Below are 24646 nucleotides of genomic sequence, written 5' to 3' on the forward strand. Positions count from 1 at the left end.
TGGAAAACAGAGACCAGATGAGACCATGGTGCACTTGTAAGCAGAAGTGTTTTCATATCATGAAGTCCAACTTATAAAAATGGCCTGTCATTGCCAGGAAAACCCACACCCTCGATGAGCAGTCACCACTTTCCAATTGAATTCTTTATCTCTTCATGATGGGTCTGACAGTTGTGGAGGGTCAGCAAAGGCAGAGCCCACTTTTCAGGCTGGCCATGAGACAGGTGTCTTTCTTGGGGACACATCAACCAAGCTTTGCTTCTGTGTCTGCCTAGGATAGGTGGAGCCTTCTAGAACTGACAGAGGAGGAGATACTCAAGAATACCATTCTGCAGCAGGTACTTCCCAATATTTCAACCCCAGAGGTACCGATGTAGTTCTGACTCCCCAGAACCTAAGATCAATGCATGAGGCTGCAATCTTGACATAATATATGATGCTATATGGCAAGACAAAGCCAACACTGCGGCTCACTGCAGAGTGTGAAGTTGGCTTTATCCCTGAACTTAGCTTCTGGGTAGTTAGTGTCAGGCTACTTCCTTTACTGTCTTTTCTACCAGTCTTCTGTCCAGAAAAACAGATGCATTGCAGAAGTTCAACAGTTCTTGAATTCTTTATTCCTCAGTATTAGACATGGTGCATAATAGAGTCACTTGCAAAGGCCAAAACGGATAATGCTCTATTTGCATGGAACTCGTAAGGAAGACAGACACAGTGAAAAGCATGCTTAGATTATAGCAGGTAATTTGTCCCATGGGAGTTTATGTAATGGAGATTCATATGGTACCTTTAAGAGACCAGGCTTCATTAAAGGTAATTAAGTTATTGGGTACACTGATCTTGGGTGAGATTAATGGTGAATTTGTAGATAACTTCTCCTAAGAATGAGTTGTTTTATAAAGAGTAAGACTGGACCCCATCCTGGGCCATGGGCTCTTGTGTTGTAATGTTTGATCACCTTATATATGTCCCCACTGTGATGCCATCACCATGACCATTATGGTGCATATGGTAGTGAAGGAATCCTGTGAGCTGAATGAACTTTCTTTATACATTACCCACCCTTGGACATTTGTCATAGAGTTGGGTTAAGACAGTCATTGTTTGGATGAGGGGCATTGAAGGTACTATGTGAGCACTGAGCTTGGTCACCCCTACCAGTTTGGAGGACTAGGCAGTCATCTTAGAGAAAGTGGTGGTTGTTATTTATTAAGCAGCACAATGTATTTATTAAGTGGCACTGTTTACCATGGGAGAGAAGCCTTGAGGCACAATGAAACCCACTATAAGAGTTTATTAAGGGAAGGGAATGGAAGGGGTGTGCATAGATCTATGGAATGACTGTGCAGGAGGCAGGGCTGAGGAATAGGTGGAACCTGCTTTTATAGGTCCCCCACCCCCACCCTGCACATGCACATATGGGTTTACCTAGCTATGCCACGCATACGCATAGATTACTTGATCACACTGCACACAAATTACATGATCACACAGTGCGTGGATTATGTAGGATTTAAGGCCCTGGGGTGACTAAGCATCTTGCCTGGTTACTGGACGGCGCATGTGTGGTCATGTAGCTGGGGGAGTGGCTAGGAATTCTAACAGTGGTGCTAGCAAGATCTTATGGTTGAAAAGAAACAGATATTGAAAGGAACAGGATCTGGAGCCTTCATTCAGCAAAAAGGATGAAGGTATGAAGGATGAAAGAAAGCAAGGTACATGGAGGGGCTCATCCAGTATCAGTGTGGCTGGGTCACCTTCCAGGGAGTGGGGCGGGTACAGGTCTATAAAGCATGTGCTCCTGCCTTGCTGTCCCATGTGCAATTTCTAAAGAGGTGGGGGAGTATCTTTTTCTACAGCAACTCTTAACGCCACATCTTTCTCTTGCATCTAGATGTAAGTGAGCCAATAGCTGATTATAGAGAAATAATCAGCCACATTTAGTAATTTGAAGACCACAAGAAGGACTTTGGACTTTGCCCTGTAAGGCTTGGGGGATCCCATTAAAGAGTCATAGTTTTGCATTCACCTGCCTTCATATAGGATAGGAATGTGTGGGATGGGACAGACAGACCTACTGACATCGTTCAAGACTGGGGCAGTGGTTTGTGACATGTGCAGAAAACAATCTAAAGTGGCACCAAGGAGGTTAGCCTGGCCTTTGTGACGGATAGATGTAAAACATATAAGGTCATCTCCGCTATGAGCTCAGCTCGAGGACACCTGCATATTCATGCTAGCTGAGCTTGTAGATATCCTGTCAGCAGTGTCTTGGTTGTGCCTGGAATGTTTGGAGCCCATCATTTGCAAAACCCTTTCCTTTCCTGCTGCTCCCAGCAGAGCTGGATGGCAGCTTATCCGATGGGAGGGGGTCCAGGCTGCTGGATTGGCTCTGTGATCATCTTCCATTCAGGTGGGCCAGCTATTCTACTTCTAGAAGGGAAAGCTAATTTAGAAACGGCAGCAGGTTCTGTGTGGTGCTCAGGTCTTGGAAACTCAGAGAGGGTCCCCAAGAGGGCTCGGCTGGGACTGTTTCTCATACAGGAAAATGATAAGCAATATGGCTTCCCATGCGGGTACATGATATCCACGACTTTCCCCCATACAGGTACATGATTTCCAGGACTGCAGCCCATGATAGTACATAGAATGCAGGTCTCCTCACACAGGCACATGGTATACAGTACTTCTTCCGATTTGGATACCTGGGCCAATTTGGCCCTGTCCCTGGAGGGAGTTAGTTCCATTGGCTGGATCTTCCCGGGGGACTTCACTAGCCACACTGGCGGAAGCTCTGCCGTCCACGAATGCTCCTTTCCGGCCAGGACCTGGGGTGGCCTCTGAGAAGAGGGGTCTCTTAGTGGCACAGGTTTCTGAAGAGTTAGCTCTGGCTGTTCTCTGGCACCTGCCAGCTGATAATTGGAAAACAAGCAGGGAAACACCCATCTGCTCTCGCCCCTCCCCCACACCTTCCTTAAAAACTGTTAAACAATTAGCAAATGGCTCATTTATGTCTAGACGCCCAAGAGAGATGCAGAGTTAAGAACTGCTGTGGAAGAAAATGTGGTCTTTTGGTTCTGAAAGTGTGCAAGTAAGGGCGGAGTGGGAGCGCGTGCTTTGTAGGGCTGGCATTTCTTCCAGCACATTGCCGCCACAGATTATATTATCTTTGCCCAGGCATCTTAATAGTTTCTAGCAACCGCTACCAAGTAAAGGGCGTGTTTGAAGTTCTTGGCAAGTGTAGTCTCTGCTGGCCAGACTTTCCAAGAACAGGTAATTCAGAGGATTGAAGCTGATTCGGGGTGTAGGCTTTTGAGGCTCCTCCGGCTGGCTGTAGGCACTGTTTTCAGCTTCTAGGATGTCTGACCTGTGGGCATTCCTGCCATGAAAGGCTCCTTGCTCTGCTTGGCTTGTCTCTAGTCGAGACTGGCAGTAGAGGTAGGCCTGTCCCCCGCAGGCCTGTGGCCTGTGAATGGTCTTCACTTGCAAATGGCTCCCGAGAGAGAGCCTTGCTGTTGATGAAGAAAATGAAACAAGTGGGAACTGCAGGTAGGATGCAGGCCTTTGCACACACTGTGCTCAGGAGCCTGGTGAAGGCAGGAGAAGAGAAGGGCAGCTGCCTCCAGAGGCCCCCCTTGAACAGCACTGTGAGGACAAGCGACCCTGGCCTACTCTGTCCATGCTCTTCGGTAGCAGGAGAAAGAGAGTAGACAGACCCCAGAGAGGAACAGCTGGAGTCCAATTAATAAATGGTCTGGAGTCCAATTCATGGCTTTGATTTTCTGTTGCATAGAAAAGGCCAACAGTAGAGGCTTTGTGATTCTGGAGAGTTACTTGGTGGCTTCTAGCCAACTCTTAAGTGATTTTGCTTCATACATTAGAAAATTTGAGGTTTCAGGAGAAATCCTGTATGGGTGGCAGATGCCCCAATTTCCCTTTCCCCTCAGGCCATGTTCATTTACAACTTCCTGTCTTAGTCTGGGGGAGTCAGATATCATTTGGTAATGAGAGCTCATTTCTGTGGTTACCTTCAGCTATTTTAAATAGGCTTTTTACTCTAGTTTTATTGCCCCCCGAAAGACCTTCCACAAGGAGTAAGTTTAAACAATATTTAGAATATTAACTACATATTCAGGAAGCTATGGATTCTAGGTGCTATGACAAAATCTTAGATGAAACAGAGGCGTAAGCACATCAGCACTGGCTTCTGGTCCACACAGAAGTGACACACACTTAGGCACTGCCTCCAGACTGGGGTTTCCCAGGACCCATTTGGCTTGGGATTCCGTCATCCACAATAATAGGAATAGTGAGGCTTTGCCTATGGGTGTAACATGGCTTCTGTGCCCATCCAGTACCGTCAAAACAGACAAGGAAAATGGGGACCATCCGGCAGTCATCAGCCTCACCCGTTCATGGCTCATTAGCCAGAATTATGCCATAGGCCCCAGCAAAGGAGGTTAGGAATGCAGCTTTAATACTAGGCAGCCATGTGCCCATCTGAAATTTGACAGCTCTCTGAAGGACAGATGAACATGTTATCTCACAGCGGCTACCATGGTGACGTCTCAGCAGTACTAAGAGGACAGGAATACTTGCTGAGGCCGTGTTGAATACTATGTGTTGGGCTTCTGTGCCAAATGGTGTTTTGAGTCTCTGTTATTTCAACAAGTTTTCAAAACACCATGAGGTGGTTAGTCTTTGACACCTTGATACAAGCTCCAGTTGTCTGGTAAGAGGGAACCTTAAAATTGAGAAGATGCCCCCATCAGTTTGGCCTTTGGGCGAGTTTTTAGGGCATTTACTTGATTAATGATTGATGTTGGAGGCCCCAGCCCACTGTGGGTGGTACCACTTCTGAGTAGGTGATCCTGGTGTGTGTGTGTGTGTGTGTGTGTGTGTGTGTGTGTGTGTGTGTGTGTGTACATATGCAAGGTAAAATGCTATGGGGAACAAGCCAGTAAGCAGAGTTTGTCCATGGTCTCTGCCTCAGTTCCTGCCTCCAGGTTCCTACCTTGAGTTCCTGCCCTGACCTCCCTGAAGGTTGGACTATAAGCTATAAGATGAAATAAGCCCTCTCCTATCCAAGTCACTTTGGTCATCATCCTTATCACAGCAATAGAAAGCAAAGTGAGACCCACACTCAGGAGTAAATACCACTGTTGACCCCAAAGTGAAAGTTGAGGGAGGGAGAGAAACAGCTAAAAGATCTACGTGGTTGGGAAGCATCAGAGTAATATTTGAACCCCAGTCTGACTGGGGTCATGGCTTTTACTTTGCAAATAAAATTCCACCAAAAATCTTTAGAATACCAGCTCTATCAGCATAACACTTCTGACTTTAAAATGACAGGAATATATACCTCAAATTTAGGTTAAATGACAGAGGACAGCCAGGCCTTGGCAGGAGGTGGGGAAACTCATTGGGTAGCCTAGGCTTTTTCCCATCCTGGCTCTGCCTGCCTTCATGCTACAAATAGTCTCTCTCTCTTTGCAAAGAATGTGGGTTTTGAAACCCTCAAATTACCTTGTTTTCACATTAGAAACTTCAAGGAAATTTACCCTAGCCTGTGCTAGGATCTCAGGGAAGGCCTCTAATTGACTCATTTTGAATCAAATGCCTTCTCTTAATCAAGTCCTTGTCCTGCCTAATGAGGCTATGTGTGTGGCCTGCTCTGGCCTCGTGAGCTCCACTTCTCTATGATCAAGTGAAAGACTTCTTTAATAGAAGAAAGGCAGGAGACCACATTTTAGACTGGGCACATTTAAAAGCACCTGTCTGGTATCAGATGTGGTAGCTTCTTTGGGGTCAACAGCTAAGTAGCATTAGTTTGAGCCAGTGTAAGAATGTTTAAGGCTGTGTGTGTGTGTGTGTGTGTGTGTGTGTGTGTGTGTGTGTGTGTGTCTGTGTCTGTGTGTCTGTGTGTGTGTACACACCATATGCATGCATACATGATACATGCTTGAAGGCCAGATGAGGATGTCTGCTATCCTCCTCTATCATCCTGTGCCTTCATTTTTTTGAGACTGTATCTCTCACTGAGCTTGAGGCTTGCTAGACAAACTGGCTGGTGAGCTCTTGGGATCTGTCCATCTCCACCTCTTAATGTTGGATACAGGCCCAGGAGACAGTGCCTGGCTTTTATGTACGTGTTGAAAGTTCAAATTCCAGTCTTCTTCTTGCATGGCAAGCATTCTTATCTACTCAGCCATCTCCCTAGGCCCAGCAGGAATAATACCTGTAGAAAGACAGTGATAAAAGGAGACTTTTATACCCAGAATGTTTTCTAATTAAAGGGGGAAATCCCTAAAATGTAGAGTGAGTGCTGGTTGAATGCAGAATTCTTTGAAGCCATTCGGCCTAATTCTTAAGACTTTCTGCAGAACATGGGGCCCATTTATCTTCAGTTCTCTTCATCCTTTTTTCTTTTTAGACATGCCAAGATAACACTGTCTTTTTGGCTCCTGGGGATGAACTTTTGGGGAAAATGGTTATTGTAACATTTTCAAGAAGCACAGATGTTCAGATGCCATCCATAACAAAAAGACATCCATGGATTTACCTAGATTTCTTCAGCATGCAGATTCGTCATAAAGTTACAGCAGAAAGAAGTGATTTAATTAACTATTTCATTACTTATTTTTAGGTTCTTTATGCAAACACATATTTAACTAAGGTTTGAAAAATAGATTTTTATTTCTTCTTAGAAACCCCAAGTAAAGCATCATGTAATTAGTTAATCCCTTTGTTAAAAATACATTAAGGCGAGGGGGCCTCTTGCTGTCAATTCTGCTAAACACACAGTTGACCTATCTGATGAAGCACTTATCTGAGCACAGTGAGGCTCGGTGCCCTTCATCAGCACGTCAGAAGATGAATGAGATAAAACTGCAAAATACCTGGGACTCTACCTTTTTACTGTTAAAAAGATGGAAAAGGTCCCTGGCCAGAATGCTACGCTCAGTGCTATAAATCTAATTAAGTCATTACAAATAACTTTAATTAAGTTATCATGTAGCTGTTTTTTTTAAAGGGAACAAACAAAACATTCCCTTTGGACATATTGCTCACATGAGTAAAGCCATGGGTCTTTCTCAGTGTTTTCCAAGAGAACGGTTCAGCCTCAGAGTCTGCAGTACCTAGAGAATTCTGCACATTTCTCAGGCCTTGGACTAGGATCCATATGTCATGTGAGGGAATTAAGGAACTCTTCATTCTTTATTAGAATTTGGTTAGAACTTATTACAACTGTTCCATATTTGAATGTTATGACTATAAGGATGCTCTTACTTCTACAAAAGCATTTTTTTCCCTTTTCTGGAATCAGTGAAAATTAGGGGATTTTTGTTGTGTCTCCTTCAGTTTAGATGACTGTGCTCAGAGCCTCCTGCATGAGTTAGAAGTGGAAAGGTGCTTTCCAGGAGTGGGCAGCTTTCCTGGACTGCTAGGTCCAGGCCTGTGAGATGCTCAGAGAGCACACTCCAGCCACTAGGGAAGTTCTGAAGCCCAAAGTTCTGATGTTTTTCCACATTCTCCAAAGCCATAAGAACTGCTTTGGCACTGAAGTCTGTAGGTAGAGTTTTTGTTAGGTCTGACAGCTCCAAAATAAACTCACAGAAACTTATTATTAATTATAAATGATCAGCTGATAGCTCAGGCTTATTACTAACTGGCTCTTAAAACTTAAATTAACCCATTCCTATTAATCTATGTGCTTCCCCAAGGCGCATGGCTTTTACCTCTCCTGCATGTCCCACTTCCTTTCTGTCTGACTGGTGACTCCTCTGACTCCATCCTTCCTCATCCCATCGTTCTCAGTTTGTTTTTCCCACTTAACCTTAGTCTACTCATCTGTAGGCCAGTCAGCTTCTTTATTAATTCAGTCACAGTGACATATATTCACACAGTATAAAGGAATATTCCACAGAAGTCTATTGGCCTTTTCTCTAATGCCACCCTAACCCCAACCTCTATCTAGCAGAGTGAAGGGCAGATAATGGCATGTATCAGTCAAGGTGGGATGTGCCAAAGGTGTCCCTGTGCAGGATTAGGACAGTATCTCCCCTGCTGTGTTTAACCTTTTCTTGCTGAAAGCTGTCTGGGTCAGCCACTTGGGCCCCCTTTAGAAAGAACCAATGCACACCCCCAAATGATGCTATGCAAAAGAGAGGTAAAGGTAGAATACAGATCATGTACCCCTTTTTATTATAATATTTTAACATTTATTTGTTTGTGGCAGACTTTGAACTCATGGTCATGCGGACACTAAGCACAACTACTGTTTGGCAGCATTCCTAGCCAGCTCCTAGGATTTTGTACTTAATTCACAATGATGGGAGAGAATAGATTGAGCCTCCCTTGCCCATCTCTACCCTAACAGGAAAAGGAGAAACCATGTTTCTGAGATTTTAGCTATAAGGTTCAACTTAAGTGTGTCTCCTCAGTAAATCCCCCTGTTCCCCTCACGCCAGATAATGCTGTGTCTTTCTTCTGAATGTCAATCACACCATGCGTTTTCTTCTTGGAGTATGTTGATTGCCTTGCAGGAGCTGTCCGAGTGCCTGTATTAATCCAAGTATATGATAGTCTGGAGATACCCCAGCCCTCTGATAGAAAGTCCTAGATATAATGCATAAATCATTTTGAGTGATTAATCTTGGAAAAATTAAGACAAATCCTGGTTCAGGAGAGAAGGGCACTAAAAGCCAGGTAGGATGCTGACCTCTGCCTTGCAGTTTAGGGTGGTAGAATGCTAAACTAGTCAAAAAGCACTGGGAAGAGCATTATGCAGACCGAAGAGAAATCTTTAAGTCCTCGGTGGGATCAGAGACAAAAACCCATAAATAAATCTAGTATCATCTGGGTATTCACCTTGAGTTTGAGGTGGTTAAGGATTTAGCTTTTGTTTTGTTGTCTGTTTGTTTTTTATCTGCCTGGTAGTGAATCAGGATTACAGGAGCACTTGTGAGTCTCAGCTTAGACTTTGGATAGAGAATAAGGGTAAATCGGTAATACTCTAACAAAGAGCCCACATGCACTCAGGGATGGCAAGCATGGCTCAGACAACATCTAAAGACATACGTAGGACAGAGGGATGAAGGAGTGAGAAGGGCTAGTGGTTGGCAAACTGTCCTGTGGTTCACACACACCAGGGATTTCAGCTTGCGTGGGCAGTTCGTATTCATATTCTTGGCATACTACAGGAGATAGATACCTCCAATGGTCCTGAGTGGGAAGGCATGAGGGGGCCTGGAAGAACTAGCATGAATCCCTCTGCAGTACTGAGTCCACACCTGGAGGCTTCACAGCACTCCCTCCAAACCCTGCCAGACAGACTGTGATTCTTCAGAAGGAAGTAAACTGCTGTGAGGGATGATATAAGCAATAAAGAGCAGAATTAGACCCCCAAGAGATTGAGTGACAGACTTTCAGATCCAGACTGTAAAGTTCAAATGCTCAACATGTTTAAATACAAAAGGCAATTTAAGACTTAGACAATGAATTACACATTTATCAAAGGCTGTCGGACTAATTTGAAATGTCTAGTATTGAAAGATGAAATTATGAAAAGCATCTCTTGATAAAGAAAACACCCATCTACACTATTACACCAGTGCTCTAGCCCCTTATTCTAAATTGTCATAGCTTAGGTAGTCCCTCAGGAAAGACAGTGGTCAGTTCATGAAGGGTTATCCTCCATAACCCAAGTTCCCTCCCACTGGTCTGGGTGGAATGTCTCCCAAAGGGTGCTGTGTTGAAGGCCTGATCCTCACTCATCTGGTGCTGTCAAGAGGCTATGGAACCTTCCAGGAGTGGAACCTGAGGAAGCCAGTTAAGTCATGGAGGCCATGCTCTTGAAGGCTCCCAGCTCTGTCCTCTGTCCTTTGCTTTCTGGTCACTCTGAGTTGAGAAACTGTGCTCGAACACTTGCCACACCCCATGACGTCATACCTCTCTGTGGTTCCAAAGCAGTGGCTCCAGCCACCGTGGACATGTACCCACATCATCTTTCCTCCTCCTTTGATTCCTTGGGCATCTGTCACAGCCATAGAAAGCTGGCCTAACATGAGACCTACTTCCCACCGCTACTACACTGAGAAATTCCATTCTTGACATCTGAACTTCTCAGGAACACATTCAAACCAGAATACCATAGAATTTAAAATACACCCAGAAACAAAAAGGCATCAATTATTGATACATATAACAACATAATACATATTAAAATAATTATGTGGAGGAAAAGCAGATCCAAAATAGTATATATTGATTGCATTAATAAAATCTTCATAAACTATAAGCTAATCTTTACTGATAGGATAAATCAATGCTTATCCATAGTAGGGAGGCAGTTGGAGAAGAATAAAAAGGAGGAATTTCAAAGGGTATGAAGAAAGCTTAAGGGACAATGGTATGTTAGTTATCTAGATTATGGTCATTATTTTATACATGAATATGCATATTTATACTTACCAAACCTTCTTGAAGTATATACTTAAAATATGTAGACTTTTATATATTGATTATACATCAGTGCGACTGACTGTTTAAATAATTTTTTTAAGAATTCAAGTCAAGAGGGCTGAAGAGGTGGCTCGGAGGTTAAGAGCACTGGCTGTTCTTTCAGAGGACCATGGGTTCACTTTCCAGCACCCACATGGAAGCTCACACCTGTCTGTAACTCCACCTCCAGGAGGCTGACATTTCACACAGACATACCTACAGGAAAAATACCAGTGCACATAAAATTAAAAAATGAAGTTAAAAAAAAAAAGATTCATGTCGAGCCTGTGGGATATGTTCAAGGTGCAGTGCATTCTTGCAGTTGCCCACCTTTGACTCTGTATTTCTCAGTTGGTGGTTGGCATTGCCCATGAGTTAGAAAGACTTCACTGTTCTTCCATCTAGTCTGGTAACAGAAGAATGGAATTGATGCTTTCCAAATGTTTTTCTTCCCTCCATGCAACTCTGAAGGTCACAAAAGCTGTGACTTCCTACGAGAACACTCCGTTACTCCAGAGTCTCCTCTCACGGACAAACTGCTCTTGAAGCACGTCTTGGATTTTAGCATCCTTCTAGGTAGGACACCTGCTTTCCATGGGGTGAGGTTGCTGTTTCCTCCATTGTTTGGAGGAAGAGGTTTTGGGGATGGAACACCAGCCACAAGAGCCAACTGGGGAGTGGCAGGTACTGCAGAGGAAGACTCTTGGTGACTTATATACATCTGGTGGCCCTTCAGAGAATGCTCACTTAGGTGGTGGTGGGGGATTGTAAAGTTCTGGCCAGATAAATGTCTGAGATAAGAACCAGTGGCTGGTAAGGGTGAGGCTAGGCTCCCTGATCAGTGTGAGAATGCCATTCATCCATGTAGGTGACAGAGAGGCAAGGGAGATGCTCTCTTAGGAGACCACATGATTGACAGAGGTTGCTTTGTCTTCTGACTCTATGGGGCTGTAGCTCCATTCACTCAGGCCTGTAAGTCTCCACATCTAGAGAAGGCCACAGACTTTTCTGGAACCTGCCTTGGGCCCCTCTCCTGAGGTGGTCCTCTGGAGTCACAAGCACATTCACTATGCCCTGGGACCCTGCTGGTTACTGGTTCTAGTCCCAGATTGTTCTCTATGTCTAGAGAAGGCAGACATGGAAACAGATTATGATTTGGATGTAAAACAGTAGACAAACAGGCAGGAGGAAGCTGGTGCATCAGTCATGGCTCAGGCCTTGTCCAGAGGTCTACTTCTCTGTGTTCCAGTTTCCTTCTCTGCTGAAGGGTCTTTGTGAGAAGCTGAATTAATATAGACTAAGTTATCAGAACCTTGTAAGTCATGTAGATATGCCTGTAGTATTTTAATAGTTTCTCCCCAGTCTCCCCTCTGGCCCTAGATGATCAGGTTTTCTTCTGTTCCCATATCCATGAAGTTGTACTGTACTCTGGATGGGTAGCAGGGACCTCTTGTTGAGGATATAATCTGCAGCAGTCCTTGGTTGTGGCAAGAATGCTTTTCTCCTTGGTGACTTCATCTCACCACTCCCAATCCAACATGATAGATGCTCAAGCTTTTCTCTGTAATGATTCTCAGGGTCATTGTCATTCATTTGGCCAGTATGTAGCAAGCAAGGTCAGGTATGGGAGTTCCTGTGTGAAGTCAAGGTGGGCCTGCATTTAGAACTGCCTTGCCTAGTTTTGCGAAGGGATGGCAGGAAGTGGATGAAACTCCACCCAGCTCTGCAGGTGTGAATATCTGCCTGCCTGCAGGCTCAGTGTGGCATCACTTCATCCCTGTCTGCCATTTACTCATGTGCTTGCTGAGTCCCTCTGATGTGCTCAGCAGGTGTGTGGACCAAGGCAGCTGCACTTTACAGAGCCTGCAAATCAGGAGGAGCTCTTTGGGCTTTGCTGGGGTCTTTGAGCCAATGTTCACTGTTTTGTTGCTGTGTTAGCCATTCCTGTGCTGGTTCATGTCTGCCAGATGTGCAGGGGAAACCACTCAATGGAGAGCTCTTCTTGGGAAGCTTCCTCAGCAGTTGAACAAGGACAACTCTCTACCCACAGGATCACTGACCAGGGTCTACTCCAGAGCCACCTCCAGGTTGCGACTTTACCGCCCTTGATCTGACCATGCCACCTTAGATCCTCCCTTTTGACCAGGTAGCCTTGGTCTGGCAATACTAGGAGTCAAGCTCTACTGTGTCTACTGTGTGCCACTGCTTTGCTTTGCTGCTACAATTATGACACCAGTCCACCAGGAAGGGCACTGTCATCAAGTCCCTTCTTCAGATAGTGTAGAGGAAGAGAGAAGGCCGAACGACAACAAAGAGAAAGGGTAGGAGGAAGAGACTCAGTGACACTTCCAGAGTCCCTTAGTCCAAGACAGAAGAGCCAGCTTCCAGGACAGCGTCATCCTGACTCCCAAAGACTATACAGAAACAATCTCAATTCAGAGTCATCTATGAGGCCACTTAGGAATAGGAAGTGTGTGTGTGTGTGTGTGTGTGTGTGTGTAAGATATATGTAAATACACACATATCTTACAAGAAATATTGTTGCAGACTCAAGTTCTGTTAGCCTTGTCTTGGCAAAGAGGTACAAATGACAACATGGGACAGTTAGCAGTACTTAGATTCAGTTATACTCCCTAATTTGTTTTCTAGGGCCACCTATGGACTGTGTTTGAGTGATAAGGGCTTCTGCTAAAGCTGTGTCTGTGTTAACCCCGCCCCTTTCCTTTCCCAACATCTGATTGGACCTGCCCAGTCCTGAGCCCATAGTGGAGCTATGGGGAAGGAAAACAATGAAGGGCTCCATCTCTGAAGACAGTAACTCTTCCAGTTGCCTGAGCCTCTGTGTGGTACCACTTCCCATGTACCTGACTCAGAAGTGGTTGTCATGGAAACTTTTTTTGTTTTTATTTTGGTCTTGGGCCATGGTCATTGTCTTATTATAGATGCCTGGAAAGAGAAGACCGTGTGCATGGAAAATGAGGACAGTGTATCACTTAGCAATCTCAGGGGGCAGAGAGAGGTTGACGACCAGTGGGCTGCAGCAACCTTCAGGGAGGGTCCCCAGGTATCCCACCCCACTACCCTATCATAAGCAGAGGACTTCTGTCACATATCCTCGGTTGTCAGTCTCCCAGACTCTAGTCCCAAATGATCCCACCCCCACCCCCACTTTCATCCCCCCCTCCCTGCTAGGCGGGCTGCCCCTTGCTCTCGCCTGCCTGCCCACCGCCCACACAGATTCTTCTGCTCTGTTGATACTGAAGAGTTCAGCTGTGGGAGGGAATAAGGGTCCCCGAGGTCGCTTGGTTTTCACAGCTCATAGCCTTCCTTGATTGCACGTCTTGTAGATCCACATTTTTATCACTGCATCTGTCATTTTTCCTGGTTTGCCATTTCAGTCACTCAAAACAGCGTTGCTGTATTGCTTTGGAATCTCTTGGGCTTTTTTCTTTCATGAGGTTTGCATCAACCCAAGGGTAATAATAGCTAATGGCAGGAATGGAGAGCGGCATGTGACTGCAGTATGCTCCCCACCATCAGGGCCTGTCTCTCAAGGGAGCAGTATGGGGAGCAGGGAGGTGGCCATGGGTCCCAGTTCACCCTGTGCCTGGGGCTGCCCTTCAGCAAATTCCATCCTCACAACCACTGTGTTTTGCATGATTCTATCTGTATATTAACGGGTAACATCACTAACATCCATATAGAGGGTTTTCCTTGCCTAAGCATGAGTAAATAGTGTGGACCTGGAATTGAAATCTAACTGAACTGAAACAGTTTGGCTTTCTGTAACCTGCAGTTTGTAAAGGGTTACCTTTCCTGGTTTAATGAGTGAGTCAGAGTATCCTGGTACTTGTTTAGAAGGGTGCTGAATGGCCTATTAGAGTAATTTGCTTAGATATTGATTGGTACCTCATGCTTAATGTGACTAAACAGAGCTCTTGATTTTCCTTGTTCCCAGTACCCTCACGAGCTTGCTGATGACCCCATGCCCAGTCCCCCTTGCACTGTGACTCAGGTCAAGCACCTTGGTGTCATCTTGACTCTGTTTTTCCTTTGTTCCCTGTAGCCAGTCCTAGTCAACCTTGCCATCTTTGCTCATGGACTATACCACGTGTTTGGGTTCTAGTCATCATTGCCTCTATCCCCATTAGTGGTGCAAGCCATCGCCTGGCATCCTTACTGGTCTCTGTTTCCATCAATATTTGATTGCAGGCTGTTCTTCACAGGAAGTTGGAGAAGAATATCCTTATTCTGCTTCCCCAGCTTCTGCCCCCTGCCTTGTAGCTTACTGTGTCTCTCTCTCCGTGACTCTGATCGACTACTGTGCATGCATGCTTCTTTCCCACGTGCTGAACTTGTCTCACATGAGGGCTTCACACACACTGTTCCCTCTGCATCGACACCGTCCCCCTGGAGTGTCCCATATCTGGCTCCTCCATCCTGCCCTGGTCTTAACTGGGAGTTTGTCTCTCCTGGGAGACCCTCCTTTAGTTCTCCCAGTATAAGCAGCTTCCCCCCAGCCTCATTTCCCTCCTCAGCCGAGAGGGGCATAGTAGGAGGAGACATGATCTCACCTGGGCAGTCCTAGAAGCTCCCTTAAGGACCTGATGACTGACTTGCATAAAGGAAGGGCTTCCAGTAAATCTGGATCATGCAGAAGCACGGAGGAAGAGCAAGCCATGGTACCACGCCCTTCCCCTTGCACAATTGCAACCCAGCTTAGCACTGTTTAGCAGGATCCTTTGTATCTCAAGCACCCACTGTAGTGCCTAGCAGCTAATGGGGCTCACTGAATGTTAGTGGGAGGATGGGATGGAACAGAGGAGAGTTAGTCTTTGGGAAGATGAAAGAAATGCCCTGCAAGCTGTCGAGTTTGAATGTAAAGTCCTCGGACTCATAAAACCTGAATCATGTATTACATGTATCTGTGTATCTCATGTTATCTCTTTTGGCCAGCTCACCTGTGTCCCTTATCCCTGCTTGACTCTTGACCGTAGAGTGCAGAACATCCAGAGGACCTGAGGTCCCATTGCATGCCTTCTGCCTTTTTCCTGGTCCTGGCTCAGTTCCATGGCTGGATTAGTATGTAGAGAGGTGGGCAGGGAGGGAGTTAGGCTGGAATCTGAAACAGAGCCAGAGAGTAGGATAAGAAAGAGAAAGTGTTTCATGAGCACAGGTGCCTGACAGGCTCAGGAGACTCGCCTTGCATCTTGTCAAAGCTCTTTGCTTAAAAGCCCAAGGGAACAAAGACATTTCCCTTTAAAGAAATCTGCCTATTCACTGTATGCCATGGCCCCTTTCCTCTCTCAGCTTGGAGGCTATGGAACGTTTGAGAGGTGTCTCATACTTTCCAGATGAAACCCTACACAGCATCTGGACTTGACTGGTTTCTACTATTCGCTACTGCTGCCAGCAGAAAACCTGCCCGCCATAATCTCACTGAGTGCCTGGGGAAGGGCTCAGACCTGCTACCTGTGCTGGGGAGGGAGCTCCAGCTTAGCTTCCATGTTGTTTTTGTTGGCAGGACACTGAGCACCACTACAGCAGAAGGTCAAGTGCCCCCGAGCAGTCTGTGCTTACATGCTAGATGTGATCTGATCTGCAGAGAAAGGGAGGGTAAGGAATGGCCACAGGCACAGCCCAGGGTGCTGTTCTCTCTCACACAGACATTAAAGGGAGGTGCTCCCGGCCTCAGAGATGTATCTGCTGGCTAATTACATCCCTGCAAGAAGTTTAGAAATTGCACAGCAATTTTGATGACAAAAGAATGAACTTGAAATTGCCATTTCACAATTTGCTCTTGAGGCAAGCTCAACCCTCTTTCATTGAAATACAACCTTAAACTAGCAGCCTGTCTTGAGTGGGATTATGGTGTTTTGGTAGAGAAAGTATCACTTCAGTTTGTGTTGTTTTAAGTGACAGATCATCTCTGGGTTGGTTCTGCATCTTCATGGGATCATGACCAAGCCAGAAATAAAACCTGCTCCAGGTGTGAGATTCCCATTCCCACCCCAGTATCTCCAGCGAGCACTGATTGGCACAGGTGTTAAATCCACCCAGTGCTGGAAATGTTTGTCTTCTCCTATAGGCTGAAGACTGGATCCCTCCCAAACTGCCTATTTCATTTGCCTAGAACACAAAGCCTCACCCAGAGAACAGTTTAGGGTTTGAGAATACCCTCTTCTTCAGTCAGTAGAACTTTTCTGACTCTAGAAGTCCTTAATCAAACACGTGCCAATCACCAGCCAGGTGAGGGAGGGGCCTCCACCCTTAGGATCCAGTAACTATAAGGACACTCACAGTGAAAATGGACAGCAGAGGTTTAGTTCTTACAAAGTCAACGTGTGAAACTGTGTTAGGACCACAAAACTTCTTAACCCAAGGCTTTACAGAGTGCATGTAGAAACTTACGCTTCAAAAAAACTATCCTCAGCCGGGCGTTGGTGGCGCACGCCTTTAATCCCAGCACTCAGGAGGCAGAGCCAGGCGGATCGCTGTGAGTTCAAGGCCAGCCTGGGCTACCAAGTGAGCTCCAGGAAAGGCGCAAAGCTACACAGAGAAACCCTGTCTTGAAAAACCAAAAAAAAAAAAAAAAACTATCCTCAATTTCTATACCGATGTCATTATCATTAAAAATAGTGTATACCTGATATTTTCAATATCATGACCATATCCCTACAGAGGGTATGGAGGGGTCCCTCAAAGCTCTCAGGCTGGCAGTTGTAAGGACTGCTAAAGGCAATTAGCTGATAAGGACACAGTCTTCAGAAAGGCTTGATGCTGGCCACATACAGAGAGTCCTTACAGTTCTACCCACTTGGCTGACCCTTCCTCTCCATGGCCCTTTCCCCTTTCTGGTCCACCAGAAACCAAACCAATGGGGCTACTGATCTTAGACTTCATCCTCTCAAACTATGAGCTACACACACCTTTTGCTGTTATGAAGTACCAAGCCTGAGGTATTTTTTAAGAACAACAGAGAATGAACAAATACAAAAATTGGTACTGAGAGAGGAAGGCCCCCCATATTTGTAAGTATTGGATTTGGGTAAGGGCAGAGTTTGGACGAGCTGAAAATGCCTAGAAGGCTGCAAATGGAGCATTGTGGGTAATTCTGCTGGGGCTCAGAAGAGACTTAGAAGGAGCTGAAATGTCTCACAGACAGGGTGAGTAGCTGTGACCAGAATGCTAATGAGTCTTGGATGGAAAGGGAGGATGCACTTCTGGAAATTGGAGCAAAGGCCATTCTTATTACACCATTGCAGAGAACTTGGGTGAATGGCATCCGTGCCCTAGGCCTAGGGATTTATGGAAAGTGGGACTTGCCAAGTCAAAGACCTTGGGTATCTTGCAGAAGAATCTTTTAAGGAGAATACTGGAGGAAGTCCCTGATGTTTTTAACTGGATACAGTAGGATTCAGAACAGTGGTATAATCTAAAAATGGGATTTATAATTAAAAAGAGTGTGAAATTTGGTCATTTCACAGCCTGACCTGGAAAGGAACATAGGAAGACAGAACAAAAAATTAAAAACTCAGGGAGACATGGAAGAGTCCAACACAAATCAGTGCAGAAACAGAGAAGTTGGTTGTTCTTCATATGAACAGTAGAGGAAAGGCCTCAGAAGCATCTCAGAAATCTGCTCAGGCCAGAGATGGGGGCACAGTGGTCCAGGGAACAGACCCAGGGACCCTTATAGCCTCCCTAAGTGTCTCTGCCTCAGGAATCTGCTTTACTCTCTGCATGCCACAGCCATGGCTCAAGATGGCCCAGCCATGGCTTATGTCCCTATTCCTAAGGCAGCAGGCAGCAGATCCTGAGATCTACATGGTGCTAATTCTACAAGCATTCCAAATGTAAGAGCAATGGGTTTATGGCAGCTTCCACTCAGACTTCAAAGGGAGCCTGGGATACTAGGTAGAGAGAGAGTCTGGAGGCGGCTGCTGCAAAGATCATCCATCATCATGCTTACTGAAGTCCAGAGAGTGGGGCCACCACTGCTTAAGCCCCACGAAGGCAACATGTAATGCTGGGTCGGTGACATTACAGGCATTACCTCGCAAAGCAAGTCCCAAAGAGTAGCCATGTGGGCTGTGACTTGACAAAGCCATGTAGATTGTGGTTGACTGAAGCTCTTGGGGACCCACTGATGTCATATCGTGCATAGGATGCTGGACTCGGAGCTTTAGGATTTCATGTCTGTCCTGGTGGGCATCCATCTTGCCAAGAGCCTCGATTCTGTCTTATTTGCTCATGTCTTCCCTTGGGATGAGGATGTTTGCCTTGTGGATCCTGTTTGTTCTCTGTGTCACTGGAGCTTGGAGATAGGTGCACGTGGCTTCTGTTTGATTTTACAGGCTCACAGCTGGAAAGAGTTTTCCTGGAGACTCAGATGAGACTTTGAACTTGTTTCAAGCAATACTAGAACAAAATAAAGACTTTGGACTTCGGGGATGGAAGGATTATTTTTCATATTATAAGAATACTGTATGAGGAGGTTTTAATATCTATGACAAAATTATCTGTGACGGCCAACTGAAGAGTGAAAAGGCTTGGGCTCATGGTTCTGGAAGTTTCCATCCTTCCTCATTTGCCTCTGTTGTTTGGGCCAGTGGCAAAGGCAAATGCCATGGTGACAGGAGCAGGTAGCAGAGAAAACTGCTGAATTCATAACATCCGGGAAGCAGAGAGGGCTAGAGAAAAAGGCCAGAGACAAGAGAGGCAGGCTCCCCATGGCCGACTTCCTCTGAATAGAGGAAGTTTCCACAATCTACCACCTTTCAATAGTCTGTTTGGTAATGAAGCCATCATTTATCTGCCCATTGATTAGTGGAAGAATTAGTTCAGGAGCCAAATGACTCAGTCATTTCCCCAAAGTTCTGCTTCTGAACATGGCATTAGGGCAAAGCTTCAGCACGCAGGGACCTTTCATCTCCAGACTGCAATAGACAAACTTTTAAGTCCATGGTGCAATGTTACAGACCCGTTAAATGTGTTTACTATAGACTCATGGGGAAGCAGCCTATCCCCAGGGTGGGGGATTTGAAGTCATGGAACCATGAAGAATTGGAAGTAGAGGCATTGATACATGCCCTCCTGCCCTGTGCCCTCATATGTAAGCCTCTCCTTTAGGATCTAACTCCCCTCAGAAGAATGGGTTCTTATTGATGGCTGCTGGGTCTTCACAGCTCCAAGAAGCCTTTGTGACCAGAGCAGTTCATTTCCCAAGCAGAACACCACTGCTGTACTTGTTAATGTCCAGCCCCCACCTCAGTGAGCAGCAGCTAGGCATGATAATTCCTTACCTCTTGTAACTTTCGTGGAGGCTGGCTTACCTGTAGGAGAAACCAGGTGATCAGGCAGACTGAGGGATGCTGGGAGTATGAAGGAAGGATCCAGAAAATTCTAACAGGAGTTGTTGGGCTCCTTAGGGGAATTCAGCTATCCTCTGGCATCAGGTGTTAGATTAACCCAGGAAGTAGCATAGGAAGACACGGGGTCTTTTTCATAAGAAAGATGAGGAGGGTTACCCAGGGAGTCCTTGTGCTAAATACTTTACGAGCATTTTTATTTTGTTGGCCTTCAATTTAATAGCGCTGAAATTAGGCACTGTTACTTTCAGTCTGCAGAAGGGAGAACCAGGCTCAACTAGCATGGGCCCAATTGTCATCAAGCCGAGGTCTGTCCTACTACAGAGTCCATCTCTCCAGCCTAGAATGGCATGCCTCATGGAACAAGAAGTAGTTTTCAGAAGGCAGGGAGGTAAACTGAGGCATCTGCAGAACATAGCTTTCCACTGATCAGTTTGACTGAACACTTAAGGAGTGAGGGGCATTATAAGGGTCACATGAACTAATTTGGGAAAACTGTCTCCCATTGTATTTGGTGTACCCCTTACAACTGAGTGCTTACTGGTGGCTGACAGGAGAAAGGGAGCCTTGTCAGGTCTCACACCCAGGACAAATGGCTGAGGTACCTATTTGACATATCAAAGTGGATGCTGTCCCCCAGCTTCGCCCTGCATCCCCTAGTCTCTACCTGTTACAGGGCTCTTCTGGCTGCCATACCCCACCCCTACCCTAAACTTCTCCAGCCCAGGGCTGGGCTGCCCCCCCCCTTCCCTTTATAATCCAGCCATTTTGCTATGCCAGCCCTTTTGGCTCTCTCTCTTTACCGCCCTGGCCTCTTGGTCTGGCTCTCCCTTGTCCCCTCCCCATCTCTTTACCTGGCTCAGGGTCATGTCCACTCTGGACTGTCCCAGATGTCCCTGCCTCTGGCTCTGCTCTCTCTTTTGTCGACAATGAACTTTCTCCTCCATACCGAGGAGCAGTCATGTTCTTCCTTTTTAAATTCTTATTTTCATTCACGCCTTTCTTGAACGTGGATGCAAGTGTTCTTCGTTCTCCACCAGGAGCCCCAACTGTTCTCTTGGAAACACCAGTCTCCTTCTCTTAGTCAGGTCCCCATATCTCTCACAGATGGTGGACAGGGACATCCTGCTGTGGCTAAGCTCCTAGTGGGTGGAATATCAGCAGCTGCTCTTGCCTTGGAGCCCTGCAGGATAATGTCTCCACACTTAAACTTTGCTTTTTTTCTTCCTAACGACTTACAGGTCCTTCCTTACAATTGCTGTTAAAGCTGCTTCTTGTGCCGCTGTCCTGCCTTGATAGCAGTGAGGGTGAGGGGGCCATGTGGGGGCTGTCTGAGGTGGCTACTGAGGGAATGCTTGCATCCTAAGTCTCTCACAGCCTCTCTCATTACCTGTCCTTCTATGTTCTGTCGGTCACTTCGGGTAGAATGACGTGCTTGGTAATACTCTGTGCAAATGGTTTTCAGCTTTTCGACTTTAAGTGTTCTTGCTTTGTTCTGGCTGTAAGTGCAAAACTTGGGAGATGAAGGGAAGAAGTCTGCTTTGTCTACAGCCCTTGCCTACTGCAGATGGCAGGCCCTCTGGAGAGGCCTTCCCTTCCTCAGGGATTATGTGAATGGCAGCTCAGGGAAAAGCAATACTTTGACTCCAGAACTTCCTACAGAAGACTTCTTTGGGAAGTCCACGGGCTATTCGGTGCAGCTGTGCCTATCAGGGCCTTCTCTGTGCCCTCACTTCTTGTGCCCTTTCTGGTGTATCCTGTGCCCTGCCAGCACACCTCTTACTAGTGCCAAGGGAGCGATGAGGAGCCTCTGCTCTCTAGAAGTCAGCAGTCTCCAGGGCAGGAAAGACGCGAGCTGCACTGTGGCCCCAGGTTGGTGGTGCTGCGCTGCCCCTTGAAGTCCTGCATCATGCTGCCGCCTCTCAGCTTCACCCTGGCTGCTCCGGGCCACCCTTGTCAAGCAGGGGAGACAAAGCATCTCATGGGAATGGAACTAAGGTGTCTTTGTGAGTGATCGACTCAGGTGCCCTGGGTACCATCTTAGAAGTGGAAGAGACACCCTGAGAGCTGTGGCTTCCCGGGTCTTTGTGGGGATAAAAGTGGAGCTGGGTAGAGAGGGATGAGCACATGAGCCAAGCCAGGCACTGAGCTGAACCTGATCACCATCCTAGGTAACTCTCCCACTCCAAGCAGGACTTGTTATAGCTGTGGAAGCTGAGCATCAGGGTTAATGGGCTCGCAGCAGACACACAGTAGGTGAGGGCTGAGTGTTGGCCTGAGAGCCTTGTGCACATAGTTTCATCACTATTAATACTTTTCTAATATCTCACTTTCCTGGCACATAGTAGGTGCTCATCAAATATTAGCTGAATTAGTGAATTATGGCATCCACCAAAGCAGTTATTTTTATTTCCCTTGGGTACAAGATTAAATTTCCTGGGAAGATCTCAACTTAAGTTGCTGTATTCTAGAGTTTGGGCTGGAGGCTTTACCCCTCTGCCATTCTAAGAAGCAGGCGGTACCAAGGACTGCAGGGGCTGACGTATTGCTTCCCTGGCAGGCCAACAGTGACATTCTTCTCAGGCAACACGGGGACAAAAGTAATTGATGAGCTTAATTATCTGTGTAAAGGACATGATGGGGGTGCCAAGCTGTCTGCAATACAGAATTCCCCGAACCACAAGCACATATGTTACAGCACAAGGCAGATTTTCTCCACGCCATTCCCAAGCTTCCCCTCTCCCAAACTGTGATGTTATGGTGTTTGAAAATCACTCTATATGAAACACAAATTACATGAGGTGGAGGGCAGCTAGCTTCCCGCAGATCACGGTTGCCCATCCTTAGTGAATTTTGGCCTGATTAACCCGGTTCCAGATACCAACATATGCAAGTGGAGACTGAGTAGGGATAGAGTGTGTATGGAGGGGACTAGTTTGAGCTTTCTAACTTTGAACTTTGGGAAGTCCACTGAGAAGCTTGGAGCCGAGGGTGAAATGTATGATGAGCATCTGGGGCTTTGAAGCTTCTCCCTTTGCCCAGACCTTGGTAGACTGAGGCCTGGTCCAGGCTCCAAGGCCTCCCTGTTCGTTCTACACCACGGCACAGAGATAGGAGAGAAAGCTTGGACTGATGGGACTCAAATGCTGTCACAGTTCCTTAGAACCTGTATGCCTGTCATTGTCCTCATCTAAATATTTCCAGTGTTCTCCACCACCACTTCTGGTGGCTTCTTGTCACCAAAGCCTCTTCCCTTGTCACTGGTTCCTACTTCTGCCCCTCTTGGACCAATTGTTTACCCAAATGGAAAGATTGACATAAGTTTTTAGCATCTTACTCCAAGACTTGAGCTTTCTACAAGTAGTGACTCCTCCTCTCTTAGTCCCCGGTGGGTAGATTTCATATCACCTTTTTATGTACATCCCAAGACGTTGCTCAGATCATATATCGCATCATCAGATGCCTTGACACCCCACCCCCATGGCCACTGCAGGGTTGCTGGGCTCTAGCTATGGCCTCAAAAGAAGATATAGTAACAAAGGGGAAGGCTGTACATGGAGATGTTTCTGTTCTTATAATGAGTTGTGAGACCATTAGTCTCTGGCTTTCATCATAGGGAAGTGTTTAACAGGGTCAGCTCCTGGGCCGCCTGGTCTGGCTGGCTCATCTCTCATCAGGTTCTGATAAGGATGGGATCAGACCCTTTGGGAGAAAACTGTCTTCCCTCACCAGGTTCACACCTCGGCTCCATCATCCGAAAATGGACTCTTGCAAGGACATTTTACTACTTAAATGTATTTTCACAGAGATGATGCCAAGCAAAGCAAATCCTCTTTGAGTTATAAGCCTTTGTCGTTCAGCACCAAGGGGTCTTTCATCTCTAAGCAGTAAAATCAGGCAGTAATTCAAAGTTTAAGTTACTGTTTCATTTTTAAAAAACTTCAATCTTGCTGCATTTGGTCAAAAGTTGGCTTTGGCATTTTTTGGTCACCTCTATCTCTGGTTTTATTTCTGTTGGCTCTGATGAACATATCCAGGGCTTTATTCAGCAAGATAACTGGGGTGTGTTTTCTCCAGTTAAAGGAGGGCTGGGGTAGACAAGTTACACTGAAGGGCAGCTGTAAAAAGCAAGGTTGAATAGTGCCTGATAGTTATCTTGCAAAGGCCCAAGGTGAGATTTTAATGGCTGTTTTGACCTTGGTGGATGTTAGCTTGGGCCAGGAGTTGGTGGAAATGCTAGGTGGGCATTTGTTTTCTCCTTCTTCAGAGCACATGAGGGCAACTGGGAAGGAAGCAATCCCGACTATTATGTACAAAGACCTTTGCCATCTGCATTTCTTCTTTCTTGCCTGTGAAGGCTCTGTAAGTAAGAGAAGGCAGGGTTTTTAATCCGGAGACTCAGAGTCGAGGTTCTGGTCCTGAGATGAGGAGCTCTCTCCCTGTAGTGCTCCTGATACCATGCTGCAGAGGTGATGGGAACAGACAGATCCTGGGGCTGCCCTTGTCCTGCAGGTGCCCTGGGCTGGAGCACAAGCTGCCCTGCTGAGCATGTCGGTCAAACACAGGGGCTCCAGTCACTGTGACTTGCTCCCCATGACAAAGTGTCCCTGTCACCAGCCTTCCCCAGTTCAGACCCAGGAAACAATGTGCTCAGAGTCACAAAAGAGCCACCCTGTCACGGTTGTGGGTGCAATGACTCTGCCCTTCCTCGTCATTACTGAGGTGGTCATCCCACCCTTGCCTTTGACGGCTGTAGCACTTAGAATGTTCTA

General features: G+C 46.3%; 1 protein-coding gene and 1 long non-coding RNA gene across 3 annotated transcripts in view; one reads left to right on the plus strand and one right to left on the minus strand.

The window, feature by feature from the left end:
- The window catches only part of Spock1 (SPARC (osteonectin), cwcv and kazal like domains proteoglycan 1), a 494915-nt gene that overhangs the window by 370848 nt on the left and 99421 nt on the right, over positions 1-24646 (plus strand). The gene's annotated exons all lie outside the window — the stretch shown is intronic.
- Positions 5002-21083, minus strand: LOC119087990. Of its 2 annotated transcripts, XR_005091540.1 has the most exons (5): positions 20729-21083; positions 19839-20003; positions 18560-18924; positions 15465-15625; positions 5002-6238 (listed from the first exon to the last, which is right to left on the minus strand). It is a non-coding gene; the product is annotated as an uncharacterized LOC119087990 (long non-coding RNA). The 2 variants fall into 2 exon arrangements; XR_005091539.1 differs by having other exon boundaries at positions 19839-21083.

The sequence above is a fragment of the Peromyscus leucopus genome, chromosome 5 (genome assembly GCF_004664715.2).
Source record: "Peromyscus leucopus breed LL Stock chromosome 5, UCI_PerLeu_2.1, whole genome shotgun sequence".
Taxonomy (NCBI): Eukaryota; Metazoa; Chordata; class Mammalia; order Rodentia; family Cricetidae; genus Peromyscus; species Peromyscus leucopus.